Source organism: Salmo salar, chromosome 08 (assembly GCF_965601325.2).
Source record: "Salmo salar chromosome 08, fSalSal1, whole genome shotgun sequence".
Classification (NCBI taxonomy): Eukaryota; Metazoa; Chordata; class Actinopteri; order Salmoniformes; family Salmonidae; genus Salmo; species Salmo salar.
The window spans coordinates 1870903-1890174 of record NC_138298.1 but is presented as its reverse complement, the minus strand read 5'-3'; the positions used below and the strand labels follow the sequence as shown (position 1 = coordinate 1890174).

The window sequence follows — 19272 nt, the reverse complement described above, 5'->3', positions numbered from 1 at the left end:
GTGTGATAAACAGACATTGCATTTTCACCAATTAGATAAGCAGCTTGAACTTTGTGTCACTGAAAAAGTAGAAGAAATTACAAACACTGTTCCCATCACTTTTTAGCACAGGTAGTTGGATAAAATACAAACTTTATTTCCTTTCATCATTTGAACAGGGCAAAGGAGCACAAAGCACACACAAGCTGCATTCAGCAACAATATTCTTGTTTGTCTTATAAATACAAGGCAGATGCTAATTGAAAACACAAGGAAATTTGATCCTATTAAAAAGGCAGGAAGCTGCATTTAGTCAATTCATCATTAAATGCTTACTACAAGGCAGTGTTGCTGATGAAATAGTGCAGGGGCACACCCTCGTGGACAAAATGCTTACAGCACCTGGTATTCCCAGGCGGTCTCCCATCCAAGTACTAACCAGGCCCGACCCTGCTTAGCTTCCGAGATCAGACGAGATCGGGCGTACCCAGGCTGGTATGGCCGTAAGCGAGAAACAATCTCTTGCTACAACATATATAGTCAAAGTGAGTGTGATAAACAGACATTGCATTTTCACCAATTAGATAAGCAGCTTGAACTTTGTGTCACTGAAAAAGTAGAAGAAATTACAAACACTGTTCCCATCACTTTTTAGCACAGGTAGTTGGATAAAATACAAACTTTATTTCCTTTCATCATTTGAACAGGGCAAAGGAGCACAAAGCACACACAAGCTGCATTCAGCAACAATATTCTTGTTTGTCTTATAAATACAAGGCAGATGCTAATTGAAAACACAAGGAAATTTGATCCTATTAAAAAGGCAGGAAGCTGCATTTAGTCAATTCATCATTAAATGCTTACTACAAGGCAGTGTTGCTGATGAAATAGTGCAGGGGCACACCCTCGTGGACAAAATGCTTACAGCACCTGGTATTCCCAGGCGGTCTCCCATCCAAGTACTAACCAGGCCCGACCCTGCTTAGCTTCCGAGATCAGACGAGATCGGGCGTACCCAGGCTGGTATGGCCGTAAGTGAGAAACAATCTCTTGCTACAACATATATAGTCAAAGTGAGTGTGATAAACAGACATTGCATTTTCACCAATTAGATAAGCAGCTTGAACTTTGTGTCACTGAAAAAGTAGAAGAAATTACAAACACTGTTCCCATCACTTTTTAGCACAGGTAGTTGGATAAAATACAAACTTTATTTCCTTTCATCATTTGAACAGGGCAAAGGAGCACAAAGCACACACAAGCTGCATTCAGCAACAATATTCTTGTTTGTCTTATAAATACAAGGCAGATGCTAATTGAAAACACAAGGAAATTTGATCCTATTAAAAAGGCAGGAAGCTGCATTTAGTCAATTCATCATTAAATGCTTACTACAAGGCAGTGTTGCTGATGAAATAGTGCAGGGGCACACCCTCGTGGACAAAATGCTTACAGCACCTGGTATTCCCAGGCGGTCTCCCATCCAAGTACTAACCAGGCCCGACCCTGCTTAGCTTCCGAGATCAGACGAGATCGGGCGTACCCAGGCTGGTATGGCCGTAAGCGAGAAACAATCTCTTGCTACAACATATATAGTCAAAGTGAGTGTGATAAACAGACATTGCATTTTCACCAATTAGATAAGCAGCTTGAACTTTGTGTCACTGAAAAAGTAGAAGAAATTACAAACACTGTTCCCATCACTTTTTACCACAGGTAGTTGGATAAAATACAAACTTTATTTCCTTTCATAATTTGAACAGGGCAAAGGAGCACAAAGCACACACAAGCTGCATTCAGCAACAATATTCTTGTTTGTCTTATAAATACAAGGCAGATGCTAATTGAAAACACAAGGAAATTTGATCCTATTAAAAAGGCAGGAAGCTGCATTTAGTCAATTCATCATTAAATGCTTACTACAAGGCAGTGTTGCTGATGAAATAGTGCAGGGGCACACCCTCGTGGACAAAATGCTTACAGCACCTGGTATTCCCAGGCGGTCTCCCATCCAAGTACTAACCAGGCCCGACCCTGCTTAGCTTCCGAGATCAGACGAGATCGGGCGTACCCAGGCTGGTATGGCCGTAAGCGAGAAACAATCTCTTGCTACAACATATATAGTCAAAGTGAGTCTGATAAAACAGACATTTAGTCAATTCATCATTAAATGCTTAATACAAGGCAGTGTTGCTGATGAAATAGTGCAAGAGCACACCCTCGTGGACAAAATGCTTACAGCACCTGGTATTCCCAGGCGGTCTCCCATCCAAGTACTAACCAGGCCCGACCCTGCTTAGCTTCCGAGATCAGACGAGATCGGGCGTACCCAGGCTGGTATGGCCGTAAGCGAGAAACAATCTCTTGCTACAACATATATAGTCAAAGTGAGTGTGATAAACAGACATTGCATTTTCACCAATTAGATAAGCAGCTTGAACTTTGTGTCACTGAAAAAGTAGAAGAAATTACAAACACTGTTCCCATCACTTTTTAGCACAGGTAGTTGGATAAAATACAAACTTTATTTCCTTTCATCATTTGAACAGGGCAAAGGAGCACAAAGCACACACAAGCTGCATTCAGCAACAATATTCTTGTTTGTCTTATAAATACAAGGCAGATGCTAATTGAAAACACAAGGAAATTTGATCCTATTAAAAAGGCAGGAAGCTGCATTTAGTCAATTCATCATTAAATGCTTACTACAAGGCAGTGTTGCTGATGAAATAGTGCAGGGGCACACCCTCGTGGACAAAATGCTTACAGCACCTGGTATTCCCAGGCGGTCTCCCATCCAAGTACTAACCAGGCCCGACCCTGCTTAGCTTCCGAGATCAGACGAGATCGGGCGTACCCAGGCTGGTATGGCCGTAAGCGAGAAACAATCTCTTGCTACAACATATATAGTCAAAGTGAGTCTGATAAAACAGACATTTAGTCAATTCATCATTAAATGCTTAATACAAGGCAGTGTTGCTGATGAAATAGTGCAAGAGCACACCCTCGTGGACAAAATGCTTACAGCACCTGGTATTCCCAGGCGGTCTCCCATCCAAGTACTAACCAGGCCCGACCCTGCTTAGCTTCCGAGATCAGACGAGATCGGGCGTACCCAGGCTGGTATGGCCGTAAGCGAGAAACAATCTCTTGCTACAACATATATAGTCAAAGTGAGTGTGATAAACAGACATTGCATTTTCACCAATTAGATAAGCAGCTTGAACTTTGTGTCACTGAAAAAGTAGAAGAAATTACAAACACTGTTCCCATCACTTTTTAGGACAGGTAGTTGGATAAAATACAAACTTTATTTCCTTTCATCATTTGAACAGGGCAAAGGAGCACAAAGCACACACAAGCTGCATTCAGCAACAATATTCTTGTTTGTCTTATAAATACAAGGCAGATGCTAATTGAAAACACAAGGAAATTTGATCCTATTAAAAAGGCAGGAAGCTGCATTTAGTCAATTCATCATTAAATGCTTACTACAAGGCAGTGTTGCTGATGAAATAGTGCAGGGGCACACCCTCGTGGACAAAATGCTTACAGCACCTGGTATTCCCAGGCGGTCTCCCATCCAAGTACTAACCAGGCCCGACCCTGCTTAGCTTCCGAGATCAGACGAGATCGGGCGTACCCAGGCTGGTATGGCCGTAAGCGAGAAACAATCTCTTGCTACAACATATATAGTCAAAGTGAGTGTGATAAACAGACATTGCATTTTCACCAATTAGATAAGCAGCTTGAACTTTGTGTCACTGAAAAAGTAGAAGAAATTACAAACACTGTTCCCATCACTTTTTAGCACAGGTAGTTGGATAAAATACAAACTTTATTTCCTTTCATCATTTGAACAGGGCAAAGGAGCACAAAGCACACACAAGCTGCATTCAGCAACAATATTCTTGTTTGTCTTATAAATACAAGGCAGATGCTAATTGAAAACACAAGGAAATTTGATCCTATTAAAAAGGCAGGAAGCTGCATTTAGTCAATTCATCATTAAATGCTTACTACAAGGCAGTGTTGCTGATGAAATAGTGCAGGGGCACACCCTCGTGGACAAAATGCTTACAGCACCTGGTATTCCCAGGCGGTCTCCCATCCAAGTACTAACCAGGCCCGACCCTGCTTAGCTTCCGAGATCAGACGAGATCGGGCGTACCCAGGCAGGTATGGCCGTAAGCGAGAAACAATCTCTTGCTACAACATATATAGTCAAAGTGAGTCTGATAAAACAGACATTTAGTCAATTCATCATTAAATGCTTAATACAAGGCAGTGTTGCTGATGAAATAGTGCAAGAGCACACCCTCGTGGACAAAATGCTTACAGCACCTGGTATTCCCAGGCGGTCTCCAATCCAAGTACTAACCAGGCCCGACCCTGCTTAGCTTCCGAGATCAGACGAGATCGGGCGTACCCAGGCTGGTATGGCCGTAAGCGAGAAACAATCTCTTGCTACAACATATATAGTCAAAGTGAGTCTGATAAAACAGACATTTAGTCAATTCATCATTAAATGCTTAATACAAGGCAGTGTTGCTGATGAAATAGTGCAAGAGCACACCCTCGTGGACAAAATGCTTACAGCACCTGGTATTCCCAGGCGGTCTCCCATCCAAGTACTAACCAGGCCCGACCCTGCTTAGCTTCCGAGATCAGACGAGATCGGGCGTACCCAGGCTGGTATGGCCGTAAGCGAGAAACAATCTCTTGCTACAACATATATAGTCAAAGTGAGTGTGATAAACAGACATTGCATTTTCACCAATTAGATAAGCAGCTTGAACTTTGTGTCACTGAAAAAGTAGAAGAAATTACAAACACTGTTCCCATCACTTTTTAGCACAGGTAGTTGGATAAAATACAAACTTTATTTCCTTTCATCATTTGAACAGGGCAAAGGAGCACAAAGCACACACAAGCTGCATTCAGCAACAATATTCTTGTTTGTCTTATAAATACAAGGCAGATGCTAATTGAAAACACAAGGAAATTTGATCCTATTAAAAAGGCAGGAAGCTGCATTTAGTCAATTCATCATTAAATGCTTACTACAAGGCAGTGTTGCTGATGAAATAGTGCAGGGGCACACCCTCGTGGACAAAATGCTTACAGCACCTGGTATTCCCAGGCGGTCTCCAATCCAAGTACTAACCAGGCCCGACCCTGCTTAGCTTCCGAGATCAGACGAGATCGGGCGTACCCAGGCTGGTATGGCCGTAAGCGAGAAACAATCTCTTGCTACAACATATATAGTCAAAGTGAGTCTGATAAAACAGACATTTAGTCAATTCATCATTAAATGCTTAATACAAGGCAGTGTTGCTGATGAAATAGTGCAAGAGCACACCCTCGTGGACAAAATGCTTACAGCACCTGGTATTCCCAGGCGGTCTCCCATCCAAGTACTAACCAGGCCCGACCCTGCTTAGCTTCCGAGATCAGACGAGATCGGGCGTACCCAGGCTGGTATGGCCGTAAGCGAGAAACAATCTCTTGCTACAACATATATAGTCAAAGTGAGTGTGATAAACAGACATTGCATTTTCACCAATTAGATAAGCAGCTTGAACTTTGTGTCACTGAAAAAGTAGAAGAAATTACAAACACTGTTCCCATCACTTTTTAGCACAGGTAGTTGGATAAAATACAAACTTTATTTCCTTTCATCATTTGAACAGGGCAAAGGAGCACAAAGCACACACAAGCTGCATTCAGCAACAATATTCTTGTTTGTCTTATAAATACAAGGCAGATGCTAATTGAAAACACAAGGAAATTTGATCCTATTAAAAAGGCAGGAAGCTGCATTTAGTCAATTCATCATTAAATGCTTACTACAAGGCAGTGTTGCTGATGAAATAGTGCAGGGGCACACCCTCGTGGACAAAATGCTTACAGCACCTGGTATTCCCAGGCGGTCTCCCATCCAAGTACTAACCAGGCCCGACCCTGCTTAGCTTCCGAGATCAGACGAGATCGGGCGTACCCAGGCTGGTATGGCCGTAAGCGAGAAACAATCTCTTGCTACAACATATATAGTCAAAGTGAGTGTGATAAACAGACATTGCATTTTCACCAATTAGATACGCAGCTTGAACTTTGTGTCACTGAAAAAGTAGAAGAAATTACAAACACTGTTCCCATCACTTTTTACCACAGGTAGTTGGATAAAATACAAACTTTATTTCCTTTCATCATTTGAACAGGGCAAAGGAGCACAAAGCACACACAAGCTGCATTCAGCAACAATATTCTTGTTTGTCTTATAAATACAAGGCAGATGCTAATTGAAAACACAAGGAAATTTGATCCTATTAAAAAGGCAGGAAGCTGCATTTAGTCAATTCATCATTAAATGCTTACTACAAGGCAGTGTTGCTGATGAAATAGTGCAGGGGCACACCCTCGTGGACAAAATGCTTACAGCACCTGGTATTCCCAGGCGGTCTCCCATCCAAGTACTAACCAGGCCCGACCCTGCTTAGCTTCCGAGATCAGACGAGATCGGGCGTACCCAGGCTGGTATGGCCGTAAGCGAGAAACAATCTCTTGCTACAACATATATAGTCAAAGTGAGTCTGATAAAACAGACATTTAGTCAATTCATCATTAAATGCTTAATACAAGGCAGTGTTGCTGATGAAATAGTGCAAGAGCACACCCTCGTGGACAAAATGCTTACAGCACCTGGTATTCCCAGGCGATCTCCCATCCAAGTACTAACCAGGCCCGACCCTGCTTAGCTTCCGAGATCAGACGAGATCGGGCGTACCCAGGCTGGTATGGCCGTAAGCGAGAAACAATCTCTTGCTACAACATATATAGTCAAAGTGAGTGTGATAAACAGACATTGCATTTTCACCAATTCGATAAGCAGCTTGAACTTTGTGTCACTGAAAAAGTAGAAGAAATTACAAACACTGTTCCCATCACTTTTTACCACAGGTAGTTGGATAAAATACAAACTTTATTTCCTTTCATCATTTGAACAGGGCAAAGGAGCACAAAGCACACACAAGCTGCATTCAGCAACAATATTCTTGTTTGTCTTATAAATACAAGGCAGATGCTAATTGAAAACACAAGGAAATTTGATCCTATTAAAAAGGCAGGAAGCTGCATTTAGTCAATTCATCATTAAATGCTTACTACAAGGCAGTGTTGCTGATGAAATAGTGCAGGGGCACACCCTCGTGGACAAAATGCTTACAGCACCTGGTATTCCCAGGCGGTCTCCCATCCAAGTACTAACCAGGCCCGACCCTGCTTAGCTTCCGAGATCAGACGAGATCGGGCGTACCCAGGCTGGTATGGCCGTAAGCGAGAAACAATCTCTTGCTACAACATATATAGTCAAAGTGAGTGTGATAAACAGACATTGCATTTTCACCAATTAGATAAGCAGCTTGAACTTTGTGTCACTGAAAAAGTAGAAGAAATTACAAACACTGTTCCCATCACTTTTTACCACAGGTAGTTGGATAAAATACAAACTTTATTTCCTTTCATCATTTGAACAGGGCAAAGGAGCACAAAGCACACACAAGCTGCATTCAGCAACAATATTCTTGTTTGTCTTATAAATACAAGGCAGATGCTAATTGAAAACACAAGGAAATTTGATCCTATTAAAAAGGCAGGAAGCTGCATTTAGTCAATTCATCATTAAATGCTTACTACAAGGCAGTGTTGCTGATGAAATAGTGCAGGGGCACACCCTCGTGGACAAAATGCTTACAGCACCTGGTATTCCCAGGCGGTCTCCCATCCAAGTACTAACCAGGCCCGACCCTGCTTAGCTTCCGAGATCAGACGAGATCGGGCGTACCCAGGCTGGTATGGCCGTAAGCGAGAAACAATCTCTTGCTACAACATATATAGTCAAAGTGAGTGTGATAAACAGACATTGCATTTTCACCAATTAGATAAGCAGCTTGAACTTTGTGTCACTGAAAAAGTAGAAGAAATTACAAACACTGTTCCCATCACTTTTTAGCACAGGTAGTTGGATAAAATACAAACTTTATTTCCTTTCATCATTTGAACAGGGCAAAGGAGCACAAAGCACACACAAGCTGCATTCAGCAACAATATTCTTGTTTGTCTTATAAATACAAGGCAGATGCTAATTGAAAACACAAGGAAATTTGATCCTATTAAAAAGGCAGGAAGCTGCATTTAGTCAATTCATCATTAAATGCTTACTACAAGGCAGTGTTGCTGATGAAATAGTGCAGGGGCACACCCTCGTGGACAAAATGCTTACAGCACCTGGTATTCCCAGGCGGTCTCCCATCCAAGTACTAACCAGGCCCGACCCTGCTTAGCTTCCGAGATCAGACGAGATCGGGCGTACCCAGGCTGGTATGGCCGTAAGCGAGAAACAATCTCTTGCTACAACATATATAGTCAAAGTGAGTCTGATAAAACAGACATTTAGTCAATTCATCATTAAATGCTTAATACAAGGCAGTGTTGCTGATGAAATAGTGCAAGAGCACACCCTCGTGGACAAAATGCTTACAGCACCTGGTATTCCCAGGCGGTCTCCCATCCAAGTACTAACCAGGCCCGACCCTGCTTAGCTTCCGAGATCAGACGAGATCGGGCGTACCCAGGCTGGTATGGCCGTACCCAGGCTGGTATGGCCGTAAGCGAGAAACAATCTCTTGCTACAACATATATAGTCAAAGTGAGTCTGATAAAACAGACATTTAGTCAATTCATCATTAAATGCTTAATACAAGGCAGTGTTGCTGATGAAATAGTGCAAGAGCACACCCTCGTGGACAAAATGCTTACAGCACCTGGTATTCCCAGGCGGTCTCCCATCCAAGTACTAACCAGGCCCGACCCTGCTTAGCTTCCGAGATCAGACGAGATCGGGCGTACCCAGGCTGGTATGGCCGTAAGCGAGAAATAATCTCTTGCTACAACATATATAGTCAAAGTGAGTGTGATAAACAGACATTGCATTTTCACCAATTAGATAAGCAGCTTGAACTTTGTGTCACTGAAAAAGTAGAAGAAATTACAAACACTGTTCCCATCACTTTTTAGCACAGGTAGTTGGATAAAATACAAACTTTATTTCCTTTCATCATTTGAACAGGGCAAAGGAGCACAAAGCACACACAAGCTGCATTCAGCAACAATATTCTTGTTTGTCTTATAAATACAAGGCAGATGCTAATTGAAAACACAAGGAAATTTGATCCTATTAAAAAGGCAGGAAGCTGCATTTAGTCAATTCATCATTAAATGCTTACTACAAGGCAGTGTTGCTGATGAAATAGTGCAGGGGCACACCCTCGTGGACAAAATGCTTACAGCACCTGGTATTCCCAGGCGGTCTCCCATCCAAGTACTAACCAGGGCCGACCCTGCTTAGCTTCCGAGATCAGACGAGATCGGGCGTACCCAGGCTGGTATGGCCGTAAGCGAGAAACAATCTCTTGCTACAACATATATAGTCAAAGTGAGTGTGATAAACAGACATTGCATTTTCACCAATTAGATAAGCAGCTTGAACTTTGTGTCACTGAAAAAGTAGAAGAAATTACAAACACTGTTCCCATCACTTTTTACCACAGGTAGTTGGATAAAATACAAACTTTATTTCCTTTCATCATTTGAACAGGGCAAAGGAGCACAAAGCACACACAAGCTGCATTCAGCAACAATATTCTTGTTTGTCTTATAAATACAAGGCAGATGCTAATTGAAAACACAAGGAAATTTGATCCTATTAAAAAGGCAGGAAGCTGCATTTAGTCAATTCATCATTAAATGCTTACTACAAGGCAGTGTTGCTGATGAAATAGTGCAGGGGCACACCCTCGTGGACAAAATGCTTACAGCACCTGGTATTCCCAGGCGGTCTCCCATCCAAGTACTAACCAGGCCCGACCCTGCTTAGCTTCCGAGATCAGACGAGATCGGGCGTACCCAGGCTGGTATGGCCGTAAGCGAGAAACAATCTCTTGCTACAACATATATAGTCAAAGTGAGTCTGATAAAACAGACATTTAGTCAATTCATCATTAAATGCTTAATACAAGGCAGTGTTGCTGATGAAATAGTGCAAGAGCACACCCTCGTGGACAAAATGCTTACAGCACCTGGTATTCCCAGGCGATCTCCCATCCAAGTACTAACCAGGCCCGACCCTGCTTAGCTTCCGAGATCAGACGAGATCGGGCGTACCCAGGCTGGTATGGCCGTAAGCGAGAAACAATCTCTTGCTACAACATATATAGTCAAAGTGAGTGTGATAAACAGACATTGCATTTTCACCAATTAGATAAGCAGCTTGAACTTTGTGTCACTGAAAAAGTAGAAGAAATTACAAACACTGTTCCCATCACTTTTTAGCACAGGTAGTTGGATAAAATACAAACTTTATTTCCTTTCATCATTTGAACAGGGCAAAGGAGCACAAAGCACACACAAGCTGCATTCAGCAACAATATTCTTGTTTGTCTTATAAATACAAGGCAGATGCTAATTGAAAACACAAGGAAATTTGATCCTATTAAAAAGGCAGGAAGCTGCATTTAGTCAATTCATCATTAAATGCTTACTACAAGGCAGTGTTGCTGATGAAATAGTGCAGGGGCACACCCTCGTGGACAAAATGCTTACAGCACCTGGTATTCCCAGGCGGTCTCCCATCCAAGTACTAACCAGGCCCGACCCTGCTTAGCTTCCGAGATCAGACGAGATCGGGCGTACCCAGGCTGGTATGGCCGTAAGCGAGAAACAATCTCTTGCTACAACATATATAGTCAAAGTGAGTCTGATAAAACAGACATTTAGTCAATTCATCATTAAATGCTTAATACAAGGCAGTGTTGCTGATGAAATAGTGCAAGAGCACACCCTCGTGGACAAAATGCTTACAGCACCTGGTATTCCCAGGCGATCTCCCATCCAAGTACTAACCAGGCCCGACCCTGCTTAGCTTCCGAGATCAGACGAGATCGGGAGTACCCAGGCTGGTATGGCCGTAAGCGAGAAACAATCTCTTGCTACAACATATATAGTCAAAGTGAGTGTGATAAACAGACATTGCATTTTCACCAATTAGATAAGCAGCTTGAACTTTGTGTCACTGAAAAAGTAGAAGAAATTACAAACACTGTTCCCATCACTTTTTAGCACAGGTAGTTGGATAAAATACAAACTTTATTTCCTTTCATCATTTGAACAGGGCAAAGGAGCACAAAGCACACACAAGCTGCATTCAGCAACAATATTCTTGTTTGTCTTATAAATACAAGGCAGATGCTAATTGAAAACACAAGGAAATTTGATCCTATTAAAAAGGCAGGAAGCTGCATTTAGTCAATTCATCATTAAATGCTTACTACAAGGCAGTGTTGCTGATGAAATAGTGCAGGGGCACACCCTCGTGGACAAAATGCTTACAGCACCTGGTATTCCCAGGCGGTCTCCCATCCAAGTACTAACCAGGCCCGACCCTGCTTAGCTTCCGAGATCAGACGAGATCGGGCGTACCCAGGCTGGTATGGCCGTAAGCGAGAAACAATCTCTTGCTACAACATATATAGTCAAAGTGAGTGTGATAAACAGACATTGCATTTTCACCAATTAGATAAGCAGCTTGAACTTTGTGTCACTGAAAAAGTAGAAGAAATTACAAACACTGTTCCCATCACTTTTTAGCACAGGTAGTTGGATAAAATACAAACTTTATTTCCTTTCATCATTTGAACAGGGCAAAGGAGCACAAAGCACACACAAGCTGCATTCAGCAACAATATTCTTGTTTGTCTTATAAATACAAGGCAGATGCTAATTGAAAACACAAGGAAATTTGATCCTATTAAAAAGGCAGGAAGCTGCATTTAGTCAATTCATCATTAAATGCTTACTACAAGGCAGTGTTGCTGATGAAATAGTGCAGGGGCACACCCTCGTGGACAAAATGCTTACAGCACCTGGTATTCCCAGGCGGTCTCCCATCCAAGTACTAACCAGGCCCGACCCTGCTTAGCTTCCGAGATCAGACGAGATCGGGCGTACCCAGGCTGGTATGGCCGTAAGCGAGAAACAATCTCTTGCTACAACATATATAGTCAAAGTGAGTCTGATAAAACAGACATTTAGTCAATTCATCATTAAATGCTTAATACAAGGCAGTGTTGCTGATGAAATAGTGCAAGAGCACACCCTCGTGGACAAAATGCTTACAGCACCTGGTATTCCCAGGCGGTCTCCCATCCAAGTACTAACCAGGCCCGACCCTGCTTAGCTTCCGAGATCAGACGAGATCGGGCGTACCCAGGCTGGTATGGCCGTAAGCGAGAAACAATCTCTTGCTACAACATATATAGTCAAAGTGAGTGTGATAAACAGACATTGCATTTTCACCAATTAGATAAGCAGCTTGAACTTTGTGTCACTGAAAAAGTAGAAGAAATTACAAACACTGTTCCCATCACTTTTTAGCACAGGTAGTTGGATAAAATACAAACTTTATTTCCTTTCATCATTTGAACAGGGCAAAGGAGCACAAAGCACACACAAGCTGCATTCAGCAACAATATTCTTGTTTGTCTTATAAATACAAGGCAGATGCTAATTGAAAACACAAGGAAATTTGATCCTATTAAAAAGGCAGGAAGCTGCATTTAGTCAATTCATCATTAAATGCTTACTACAAGGCAGTGTTGCTGATGAAATAGTGCAGGGGCACACCCTCGTGGACAAAATGCTTACAGCACCTGGTATTCCCAGGCGGTCTCCCATCCAAGTACTAACCAGGCCCGACCCTGCTTAGCTTCCGAGATCAGACGAGATCGGGCGTACCCAGGCTGGTATGGCCGTAAGCGAGAAACAATCTCTTGCTACAACATATATAGTCAAAGTGAGTGTGATAAACAGACATTGCATTTTCACCAATTAGATAAGCAGCTTGAACTTTGTGTCACTGAAAAAGTAGAAGAAATTACAAACACTGTTCCCATCACTTTTTACCACAGGTAGTTGGATAAAATACAAACTTTATTTCCTTTCATCATTTGAACAGGGCAAAGGAGCACAAAGCACACACAAGCTGCATTCAGCAACAATATTCTTGTTTGTCTTATAAATACAAGGCAGATGCTAATTGAAAACACAAGGAAATTTGATCCTATTAAAAAGGCAGGAAGCTGCATTTAGTCAATTCATCATTAAATGCTTACTACAAGGCAGTGTTGCTGATGAAATAGTGCAGGGGCACACCCTCGTGGACAAAATGCTTACAGCACCTGGTATTCCCAGGCGGTCTCCCATCCAAGTACTAACCAGGCCCGACCCTGCTTAGCTTCCGAGATCAGACGAGATCGGGCGTACCCAGGCTGGTATGGCCGTAAGCGAGAAACAATCTCTTGCTACAACATATATAGTCAAAGTGAGTCTGATAAAACAGACATTTAGTCAATTCATCATTAAATGCTTAATACAAGGCAGTGTTGCTGATGAAATAGTGCAAGAGCACACCCTCGTGGACAAAATGCTTACAGCACCTGGTATTCCCAGGCGATCTCCCATCCAAGTACTAACCAGGCCCGACCCTGCTTAGCTTCCGAGATCAGACGAGATCGGGAGTACCCAGGCTGGTATGGCCGTAAGCGAGAAACAATCTCTTGCTACAACATATATAGTCAAAGTGAGTGTGATAAACAGACATTGCATTTTCACCAATTAGATAAGCAGCTTGAACTTTGTGTCACTGAAAAAGTAGAAGAAATTACAAACACTGTTCCCATCACTTTTTAGCACAGGTAGTTGGATAAAATACAAACTTTATTTCCTTTCATCATTTGAACAGGGCAAAGGAGCACAAAGCACACACAAGCTGCATTCAGCAACAATATTCTTGTTTGTCTTATAAATACAAGGCAGATGCTAATTGAAAACACAAGGAAATTTGATCCTATTAAAAAGGCAGGAAGCTGCATTTAGTCAATTCATCATTAAATGCTTACTACAAGGCAGTGTTGCTGATGAAATAGTGCAGGGGCACACCCTCGTGGACAAAATGCTTACAGCACCTGGTATTCCCAGGCGGTCTCCCATCCAAGTACTAACCAGGCCCGACCCTGCTTAGCTTCCGAGATCAGACGAGATCGGGCGTACCCAGGCTGGTATGGCCGTAAGCGAGAAACAATCTCTTGCTACAACATATATAGTCAAAGTGAGTGTGATAAACAGACATTGCATTTTCACCAATTAGATAAGCAGCTTGAACTTTGTGTCACTGAAAAAGTAGAAGAAATTACAAACACTGTTCCCATCACTTTTTAGCACAGGTAGTTGGATAAAATACAAACTTTATTTCCTTTCATCATTTGAACAGGGCAAAGGAGCACAAAGCACACACAAGCTGCATTCAGCAACAATATTCTTGTTTGTCTTATAAATACAAGGCAGATGCTAATTGAAAACACAAGGAAATTTGATCCTATTAAAAAGGCAGGAAGCTGCATTTAGTCAATTCATCATTAAATGCTTACTACAAGGCAGTGTTGCTGATGAAATAGTGCAGGGGCACACCCTCGTGGACAAAATGCTTACAGCACCTGGTATTCCCAGGCGGTCTCCCATCCAAGTACTAACCAGGCCCGACCCTGCTTAGCTTCCGAGATCAGACGAGATCGGGCGTACCCAGGCTGGTATGGCCGTAAGCGAGAAACAATCTCTTGCTACAACATATATAGTCAAAGTGAGTCTGATAAAACAGACATTTAGTCAATTCATCATTAAATGCTTAATACAAGGCAGTGTTGCTGATGAAATAGTGCAAGAGCACACCCTCGTGGACAAAATGCTTACAGCACCTGGTATTCCCAGGCGGTCTCCCATCCAAGTACTAACCAGGCCCGACCCTGCTTAGCTTCCGAGATCAGACGAGATCGGGAGTACCCAGGCTGGTATGGCCGTAAGCGAGAAACAATCTCTTGCTACAACATATATAGTCAAAGTGAGTGTGATAAACAGACATTGCATTTTCACCAATTAGATAAGCAGCTTGAACTTTGTGTCACTGAAAAAGTAGAAGAAATTACAAACACTGTTCCCATCACTTTTTAGCACAGGTAGTTGGATAAAATACAAACTTTATTTCCTTTCATCATTTGAACAGGGCAAAGGAGCACAAAGCACACACAAGCTGCATTCAGCAACAATATTCTTGTTTGTCTTATAAATACAAGGCAGATGCTAATTGAAAACACAAGGAAATTTGATCCTATTAAAAAGGCAGGAAGCTGCATTTAGTCAATTCATCATTAAATGCTTACTACAAGGCAGTGTTGCTGATGAAATAGTGCAGGGGCACACCCTCGTGGACAAAATGCTTACAGCACCTGGTATTCCCAGGCGGTCTCCCATCCAAGTACTAACCAGGCCCGACCCTGCTTAGCTTCCGAGATCAGACGAGATCGGGCGTACCCAGGCTGGTATGGCCGTAAGCGAGAAACAATCTCTTGCTACAACATATATAGTCAAAGTGAGTGTGATAAACAGACATTGCATTTTCACCAATTAGATAAGCAGCTTGAACTTTGTGTCACTGAAAAAGTAGAAGAAATTACAAACACTGTTCCCATCACTTTTTAGCACAGGTAGTTGGATAAAATACAAACTTTATTTCCTTTCATCATTTGAACAGGGCAAAGGAGCACAAAGCACACACAAGCTGCATTCAGCAACAATATTCTTGTTTGTCTTATAAATACAAGGCAGATGCTAATTGAAAACACAAGGAAATTTGATCCTATTAAAAAGGCAGGAAGCTGCATTTAGTCAATTCATCATTAAATGCTTACTACAAGGCAGTGTTGCTGATGAAATAGTGCAGGGGCACACCCTCGTGGACAAAATGCTTACAGCACCTGGTATTCCCAGGCGGTCTCCCATCCAAGTACTAACCAGGCCCGACCCTGCTTAGCTTCCGAGATCAGACGAGATCGGGCGTACCCAGGCTGGTATGGCCGTAAGCGAGAAACAATCTCTTGCTACAACATATATAGTCAAAGTGAGTCTGATAAAACAGACATTTAGTCAATTCATCATTAAATGCTTAATACAAGGCAGTGTTGCTGATGAAATAGTGCAAGAGCACACCCTCGTGGACAAAATGCTTACAGCACCTGGTATTCCCAGGCGGTCTCCCATCCAAGTACTAACCAGGCCCGACCCTGCTTAGCTTCCGAGATCAGACGAGATCGGGCGTACCCAGGCTGGTATGGCCGTAAGCGAGAAACAATCTCTTGCTACAACATATATAGTCAAAGTGAGTGTGATAAACAGACATTGCATTTTCACCAATTAGATAAGCAGCTTGAACTTTGTGTCACTGAAAAAGTAGAAGAAATTACAAACACTGTTCCCATCACTTTTTAGCACAGGTAGTTGGATAAAATACAAACTTTATTTCCTTTCATCATTTGAACAGGGCAAAGGAGCACAAAGCACACACAAGCTGCATTCAGCAACAATATTCTTGTTTGTCTTATAAATACAAGGCAGATGCTAATTGAAAACACAAGGAAATTTGATCCTATTAAAAAGGCAGGAAGCTGCATTTAGTCAATTCATCATTAAATGCTTACTACAAGGCAGTGTTGCTGATGAAATAGTGCAGGGGCACACCCTCGTGGACAAAATGCTTACAGCACCTGGTATTCCCAGGCGGTCTCCCATCGAAGTACTAACCAGGCCCGACCCTGCTTAGCTTCCGAGATCAGACGAGATCGGGCGTACCCAGGCTGGTATGGCCGTAAGCGAGAAACAATCTCTTGCTACAACATATATAGTCAAAGTGAGTCTGATAAAACAGACATTTAGTCAATTCATCATTAAATGCTTAATACAAGGCAGTGTTGCTGATGAAATAGTGCAAGAGCACACCCTCGTGGACAAAATGCTTACAGCACCTGGTATTCCCAGGCGGTCTCCCATCCAAGTACTAACCAGGCCCGACCCTGCTTAGCTTCCGAGATCAGACGAGATCGGGCGTACCCAGGCTGGTATGGCCGTAAGCGAGAAACAATCTCTTGCTACAACATATATAGTCAAAGTGAGTGTGATAAACAGACATTGCATTTTCACCAATTAGATAAGCAGCTTGAACTTTGTGTCACTGAAAAAGTAGAAGAAATTACAAACACTGTTCCCATCACTTTTTAGCACAGGTAGTTGGATAAAATACAAACTTTATTTCCTTTCATCATTTGAACAGGGCAAAGGAGCACAAAGCACACACAAGCTGCATTCAGCAACAATATTCTTGTTTGTCTTATAAATACAAGGCAGATGCTAATTGAAAACACAAGGAAATTTGATCCTATTAAAAAGGCAGGAAGCTGCATTTAGTCAATTCATCATTAAATGCTTACTACAAGGCAGTGTTGCTGATGAAATAGTGCAGGGGCACACCCTCGTGGACAAAATGCTTACAGCACCTGGTATTCCCAGGCGGTCTCCCATCCAAGTACTAACCAGGCCCGACCCTGCTTAGCTTCCGAGATCAGACGAGATCGGGCGTACCCAGGCTGGTATGGCCGTAAGCGAGAAACAATCTCTTGCTACAACATATATAGTCAAAGTGAGTCTGATAAAACAGACATTTAGTCAATTCATCATTAAATGCTTAATACAAGGCAGTGTTGCTGATGAAATAGTGCAAGAGCACACCCTCGTGGACAAAATGCTTACAGCACCTGGTATTCCCAGGCGGTCTCCCATCCAAGTACTAACCAGGCCCGACCCTGCTTAGCTTCCGAGATCAGACGAGATCGGGCGTACCCAGGCTGGTATGGCCGTAAGCGAGAAACAATCTCTTGCTACAACATATATAGTCAAAGTGAGTGTGATAAACAGACATTGCATTTTCACCAATTAGATAAGCAGCTTGAACTTTGTGTCACTGAAAAAGTAGAAGAAATTACAAACACTGTTCCCATCACTTTTTAGCACAGGTAGTTGGATAAAATACAAACTTTATTTCCTTTCATCATTTGAACAGGGCAAAGGAGCACAAAGCACACACAAGCTGCATTCAGCAACAATATTCTTGTTTGTCTTATAAATACAAGGCAGATGCTAATTGAAAACACAAGGAAATTTGATCCTATTAAAAAGGCAGGAAGCTGCATTTAGTCAATTCATCATTAAATGCTTACTACAAGGCAGTGTTGCTGATGAAATAGTGCAGGGGCACACCCTCGTGGACAAAATGCTTACAGCACCTGGTATTCCCAGGCGGTCTCCCATCCAAGTACTAACCAGGCCCGACCCTGCTTAGCTTCCGAGATCAGACGAGATCGGGCGTACCCAGGCTGGTATGGCCGTAAGCGAGAAACAATCTCTTGCTACAACATATATAGTCAAAGTGAGTGTGATAAACAGACATTGCATTTTCACCAATTAGATAAGCAGCTTGAACTTTGTGTCACTGAAAAAGTAGAAGAAATTACAAACACTGTTCCCATCACTTTTTACCACAGGTAGTTGGATAAAATACAAACTTTATTTCCTTTCATCATTTGAACAGGGCAAAGGAGCACAAAGCACACACAAGCTGCATTCAGCAACAATATTCTTGTTTGTCTTATAAATACAAGGCAGATGCTAATTGAAAACACAAGGAAATTTGATCCTATTAAAAAGGCAGGAAGCTGCATTTAGTCAATTCATCATTAAATGCTTACTACAAGGCAGTGTTGCTGATGAAATAGTGCAGGGGCACACCCTCGTGGACAAAATGCTTACAGCACCTGGTATTCCCAGGCGGTCTCCCATCCAAGTACTAACCAGGCCCGACCCTGCTTAGCTTCCGAGATCAGACGAGATCGGGCGTACCCAGGCTGGTATGGCCGTAAGCGAGAAACAATCTCTTGCTACAACATATATAGTCAAAGTGAGTCTGATAAAACAGACATTTAGTCAATTCATCATTAAATGCTTAATACAAGGCAGTGTTGCTGATGAAATAGTGCAAGAGCACACCCTCGTGGACAAAATGCTTACAGCACCTGGTATTCCCAGGCGATCTCCCATCCAAGTACTAACCAGGCCCGACCCTGCTTAGCTTCCGAGATCAGACGAGATCGGGCGTACCCAGGCTGGTATAGCCTTAAGCGAGAAACAATCTCTTGCTACAACATATATAGTCAAAGTGAGTGTGATAAACAGACATTGCATTTTCACCAATTAGATAAGCAGCTTGAACTTTGTGTCACTGAAAAAGTAGAAGAAATTACA

General features: G+C 42.4%; 45 non-coding genes across 45 annotated transcripts; all 45 read right to left on the bottom strand.

Moving 5' to 3' along the window:
- Positions 1 to 369: 369 nt before the first annotated feature.
- LOC145854582 (5S ribosomal RNA) lies at positions 370 to 488 on the bottom strand. Its single transcript, XR_014375467.1, has one exon. It is a non-coding gene; the product is annotated as a 5S ribosomal RNA (ribosomal RNA).
- Positions 489 to 897: 409 nt separating this feature from the next.
- On the bottom strand, positions 898 to 1016 carry LOC145883119 (5S ribosomal RNA). Its single transcript, XR_014394692.1, has one exon. It is a non-coding gene; the product is annotated as a 5S ribosomal RNA (ribosomal RNA).
- A 409-nt stretch (positions 1017 to 1425) lies between these two features.
- LOC145854581 (5S ribosomal RNA) lies at positions 1426 to 1544 on the bottom strand. The gene has a single exon (XR_014375466.1). It is a non-coding gene; the product is annotated as a 5S ribosomal RNA (ribosomal RNA).
- Positions 1545 to 1953: 409 nt separating this feature from the next.
- On the bottom strand, positions 1954 to 2072 carry LOC145854579 (5S ribosomal RNA). The gene has a single exon (XR_014375464.1). It is a non-coding gene; the product is annotated as a 5S ribosomal RNA (ribosomal RNA).
- Positions 2073 to 2211: 139 nt separating this feature from the next.
- LOC145854578 (5S ribosomal RNA) lies at positions 2212 to 2330 on the bottom strand. Its single transcript, XR_014375463.1, has one exon. It is a non-coding gene; the product is annotated as a 5S ribosomal RNA (ribosomal RNA).
- Positions 2331 to 2739: 409 nt separating this feature from the next.
- On the bottom strand, positions 2740 to 2858 carry LOC145854577 (5S ribosomal RNA). Its single transcript, XR_014375462.1, has one exon. It is a non-coding gene; the product is annotated as a 5S ribosomal RNA (ribosomal RNA).
- A 139-nt stretch (positions 2859 to 2997) lies between these two features.
- Positions 2998 to 3116, bottom strand: LOC145854576 (5S ribosomal RNA). The gene has a single exon (XR_014375461.1). It is a non-coding gene; the product is annotated as a 5S ribosomal RNA (ribosomal RNA).
- A 409-nt stretch (positions 3117 to 3525) lies between these two features.
- LOC145854575 (5S ribosomal RNA) lies at positions 3526 to 3644 on the bottom strand. Its single transcript, XR_014375460.1, has one exon. It is a non-coding gene; the product is annotated as a 5S ribosomal RNA (ribosomal RNA).
- A 409-nt stretch (positions 3645 to 4053) lies between these two features.
- Positions 4054 to 4172, bottom strand: LOC145881640 (5S ribosomal RNA). The gene has a single exon (XR_014393213.1). It is a non-coding gene; the product is annotated as a 5S ribosomal RNA (ribosomal RNA).
- Positions 4173 to 4311: 139 nt separating this feature from the next.
- Positions 4312 to 4430, bottom strand: LOC145886699 (5S ribosomal RNA). Its single transcript, XR_014398284.1, has one exon. It is a non-coding gene; the product is annotated as a 5S ribosomal RNA (ribosomal RNA).
- Positions 4431 to 4569: 139 nt separating this feature from the next.
- Positions 4570 to 4688, bottom strand: LOC145854574 (5S ribosomal RNA). The gene has a single exon (XR_014375459.1). It is a non-coding gene; the product is annotated as a 5S ribosomal RNA (ribosomal RNA).
- A 409-nt stretch (positions 4689 to 5097) lies between these two features.
- Positions 5098 to 5216, bottom strand: LOC145886698 (5S ribosomal RNA). The gene has a single exon (XR_014398283.1). It is a non-coding gene; the product is annotated as a 5S ribosomal RNA (ribosomal RNA).
- A 139-nt stretch (positions 5217 to 5355) lies between these two features.
- Positions 5356 to 5474, bottom strand: LOC145854573 (5S ribosomal RNA). The gene has a single exon (XR_014375458.1). It is a non-coding gene; the product is annotated as a 5S ribosomal RNA (ribosomal RNA).
- A 409-nt stretch (positions 5475 to 5883) lies between these two features.
- Positions 5884 to 6002, bottom strand: LOC145854572 (5S ribosomal RNA). The gene has a single exon (XR_014375457.1). It is a non-coding gene; the product is annotated as a 5S ribosomal RNA (ribosomal RNA).
- Positions 6003 to 6411: 409 nt separating this feature from the next.
- LOC145854571 (5S ribosomal RNA) lies at positions 6412 to 6530 on the bottom strand. Its single transcript, XR_014375456.1, has one exon. It is a non-coding gene; the product is annotated as a 5S ribosomal RNA (ribosomal RNA).
- A 139-nt stretch (positions 6531 to 6669) lies between these two features.
- On the bottom strand, positions 6670 to 6788 carry LOC145884133 (5S ribosomal RNA). The gene has a single exon (XR_014395712.1). It is a non-coding gene; the product is annotated as a 5S ribosomal RNA (ribosomal RNA).
- A 409-nt stretch (positions 6789 to 7197) lies between these two features.
- On the bottom strand, positions 7198 to 7316 carry LOC145854570 (5S ribosomal RNA). Its single transcript, XR_014375455.1, has one exon. It is a non-coding gene; the product is annotated as a 5S ribosomal RNA (ribosomal RNA).
- A 409-nt stretch (positions 7317 to 7725) lies between these two features.
- LOC145854568 (5S ribosomal RNA) lies at positions 7726 to 7844 on the bottom strand. Its single transcript, XR_014375453.1, has one exon. It is a non-coding gene; the product is annotated as a 5S ribosomal RNA (ribosomal RNA).
- Positions 7845 to 8253: 409 nt separating this feature from the next.
- LOC145854567 (5S ribosomal RNA) lies at positions 8254 to 8372 on the bottom strand. The gene has a single exon (XR_014375452.1). It is a non-coding gene; the product is annotated as a 5S ribosomal RNA (ribosomal RNA).
- Positions 8373 to 8511: 139 nt separating this feature from the next.
- On the bottom strand, positions 8512 to 8630 carry LOC145887609 (5S ribosomal RNA). The gene has a single exon (XR_014399200.1). It is a non-coding gene; the product is annotated as a 5S ribosomal RNA (ribosomal RNA).
- Positions 8631 to 8789: 159 nt separating this feature from the next.
- LOC145854566 (5S ribosomal RNA) lies at positions 8790 to 8908 on the bottom strand. The gene has a single exon (XR_014375451.1). It is a non-coding gene; the product is annotated as a 5S ribosomal RNA (ribosomal RNA).
- A 409-nt stretch (positions 8909 to 9317) lies between these two features.
- Positions 9318 to 9436, bottom strand: LOC145885551 (5S ribosomal RNA). The gene has a single exon (XR_014397134.1). It is a non-coding gene; the product is annotated as a 5S ribosomal RNA (ribosomal RNA).
- Positions 9437 to 9845: 409 nt separating this feature from the next.
- Positions 9846 to 9964, bottom strand: LOC145854565 (5S ribosomal RNA). Its single transcript, XR_014375450.1, has one exon. It is a non-coding gene; the product is annotated as a 5S ribosomal RNA (ribosomal RNA).
- A 139-nt stretch (positions 9965 to 10103) lies between these two features.
- On the bottom strand, positions 10104 to 10222 carry LOC145884132 (5S ribosomal RNA). The gene has a single exon (XR_014395711.1). It is a non-coding gene; the product is annotated as a 5S ribosomal RNA (ribosomal RNA).
- Positions 10223 to 10631: 409 nt separating this feature from the next.
- On the bottom strand, positions 10632 to 10750 carry LOC145854564 (5S ribosomal RNA). Its single transcript, XR_014375449.1, has one exon. It is a non-coding gene; the product is annotated as a 5S ribosomal RNA (ribosomal RNA).
- A 139-nt stretch (positions 10751 to 10889) lies between these two features.
- Positions 10890 to 11008, bottom strand: LOC145884388 (5S ribosomal RNA). The gene has a single exon (XR_014395966.1). It is a non-coding gene; the product is annotated as a 5S ribosomal RNA (ribosomal RNA).
- A 409-nt stretch (positions 11009 to 11417) lies between these two features.
- Positions 11418 to 11536, bottom strand: LOC145854563 (5S ribosomal RNA). The gene has a single exon (XR_014375448.1). It is a non-coding gene; the product is annotated as a 5S ribosomal RNA (ribosomal RNA).
- Positions 11537 to 11945: 409 nt separating this feature from the next.
- LOC145854562 (5S ribosomal RNA) lies at positions 11946 to 12064 on the bottom strand. The gene has a single exon (XR_014375447.1). It is a non-coding gene; the product is annotated as a 5S ribosomal RNA (ribosomal RNA).
- Positions 12065 to 12203: 139 nt separating this feature from the next.
- On the bottom strand, positions 12204 to 12322 carry LOC145854561 (5S ribosomal RNA). Its single transcript, XR_014375446.1, has one exon. It is a non-coding gene; the product is annotated as a 5S ribosomal RNA (ribosomal RNA).
- A 409-nt stretch (positions 12323 to 12731) lies between these two features.
- On the bottom strand, positions 12732 to 12850 carry LOC145854560 (5S ribosomal RNA). Its single transcript, XR_014375445.1, has one exon. It is a non-coding gene; the product is annotated as a 5S ribosomal RNA (ribosomal RNA).
- A 409-nt stretch (positions 12851 to 13259) lies between these two features.
- On the bottom strand, positions 13260 to 13378 carry LOC145854559 (5S ribosomal RNA). The gene has a single exon (XR_014375444.1). It is a non-coding gene; the product is annotated as a 5S ribosomal RNA (ribosomal RNA).
- Positions 13379 to 13517: 139 nt separating this feature from the next.
- On the bottom strand, positions 13518 to 13636 carry LOC145884387 (5S ribosomal RNA). The gene has a single exon (XR_014395965.1). It is a non-coding gene; the product is annotated as a 5S ribosomal RNA (ribosomal RNA).
- A 409-nt stretch (positions 13637 to 14045) lies between these two features.
- On the bottom strand, positions 14046 to 14164 carry LOC145854557 (5S ribosomal RNA). The gene has a single exon (XR_014375442.1). It is a non-coding gene; the product is annotated as a 5S ribosomal RNA (ribosomal RNA).
- Positions 14165 to 14573: 409 nt separating this feature from the next.
- LOC145854556 (5S ribosomal RNA) lies at positions 14574 to 14692 on the bottom strand. The gene has a single exon (XR_014375441.1). It is a non-coding gene; the product is annotated as a 5S ribosomal RNA (ribosomal RNA).
- A 139-nt stretch (positions 14693 to 14831) lies between these two features.
- LOC145857560 (5S ribosomal RNA) lies at positions 14832 to 14950 on the bottom strand. The gene has a single exon (XR_014378459.1). It is a non-coding gene; the product is annotated as a 5S ribosomal RNA (ribosomal RNA).
- A 409-nt stretch (positions 14951 to 15359) lies between these two features.
- On the bottom strand, positions 15360 to 15478 carry LOC145854555 (5S ribosomal RNA). Its single transcript, XR_014375440.1, has one exon. It is a non-coding gene; the product is annotated as a 5S ribosomal RNA (ribosomal RNA).
- A 409-nt stretch (positions 15479 to 15887) lies between these two features.
- On the bottom strand, positions 15888 to 16006 carry LOC145854554 (5S ribosomal RNA). The gene has a single exon (XR_014375439.1). It is a non-coding gene; the product is annotated as a 5S ribosomal RNA (ribosomal RNA).
- Positions 16007 to 16145: 139 nt separating this feature from the next.
- LOC145854553 (5S ribosomal RNA) lies at positions 16146 to 16264 on the bottom strand. The gene has a single exon (XR_014375438.1). It is a non-coding gene; the product is annotated as a 5S ribosomal RNA (ribosomal RNA).
- Positions 16265 to 16673: 409 nt separating this feature from the next.
- LOC145881732 (5S ribosomal RNA) lies at positions 16674 to 16792 on the bottom strand. The gene has a single exon (XR_014393302.1). It is a non-coding gene; the product is annotated as a 5S ribosomal RNA (ribosomal RNA).
- Positions 16793 to 16931: 139 nt separating this feature from the next.
- Positions 16932 to 17050, bottom strand: LOC145854552 (5S ribosomal RNA). Its single transcript, XR_014375437.1, has one exon. It is a non-coding gene; the product is annotated as a 5S ribosomal RNA (ribosomal RNA).
- A 409-nt stretch (positions 17051 to 17459) lies between these two features.
- On the bottom strand, positions 17460 to 17578 carry LOC145854551 (5S ribosomal RNA). Its single transcript, XR_014375436.1, has one exon. It is a non-coding gene; the product is annotated as a 5S ribosomal RNA (ribosomal RNA).
- A 139-nt stretch (positions 17579 to 17717) lies between these two features.
- On the bottom strand, positions 17718 to 17836 carry LOC145854550 (5S ribosomal RNA). Its single transcript, XR_014375435.1, has one exon. It is a non-coding gene; the product is annotated as a 5S ribosomal RNA (ribosomal RNA).
- Positions 17837 to 18245: 409 nt separating this feature from the next.
- On the bottom strand, positions 18246 to 18364 carry LOC145854549 (5S ribosomal RNA). The gene has a single exon (XR_014375434.1). It is a non-coding gene; the product is annotated as a 5S ribosomal RNA (ribosomal RNA).
- Positions 18365 to 18773: 409 nt separating this feature from the next.
- LOC145854548 (5S ribosomal RNA) lies at positions 18774 to 18892 on the bottom strand. Its single transcript, XR_014375433.1, has one exon. It is a non-coding gene; the product is annotated as a 5S ribosomal RNA (ribosomal RNA).
- Positions 18893 to 19031: 139 nt separating this feature from the next.
- Positions 19032 to 19150, bottom strand: LOC145851947 (5S ribosomal RNA). Its single transcript, XR_014373799.1, has one exon. It is a non-coding gene; the product is annotated as a 5S ribosomal RNA (ribosomal RNA).
- Between the last annotated feature and the right edge of the window lie 122 nt (positions 19151 to 19272).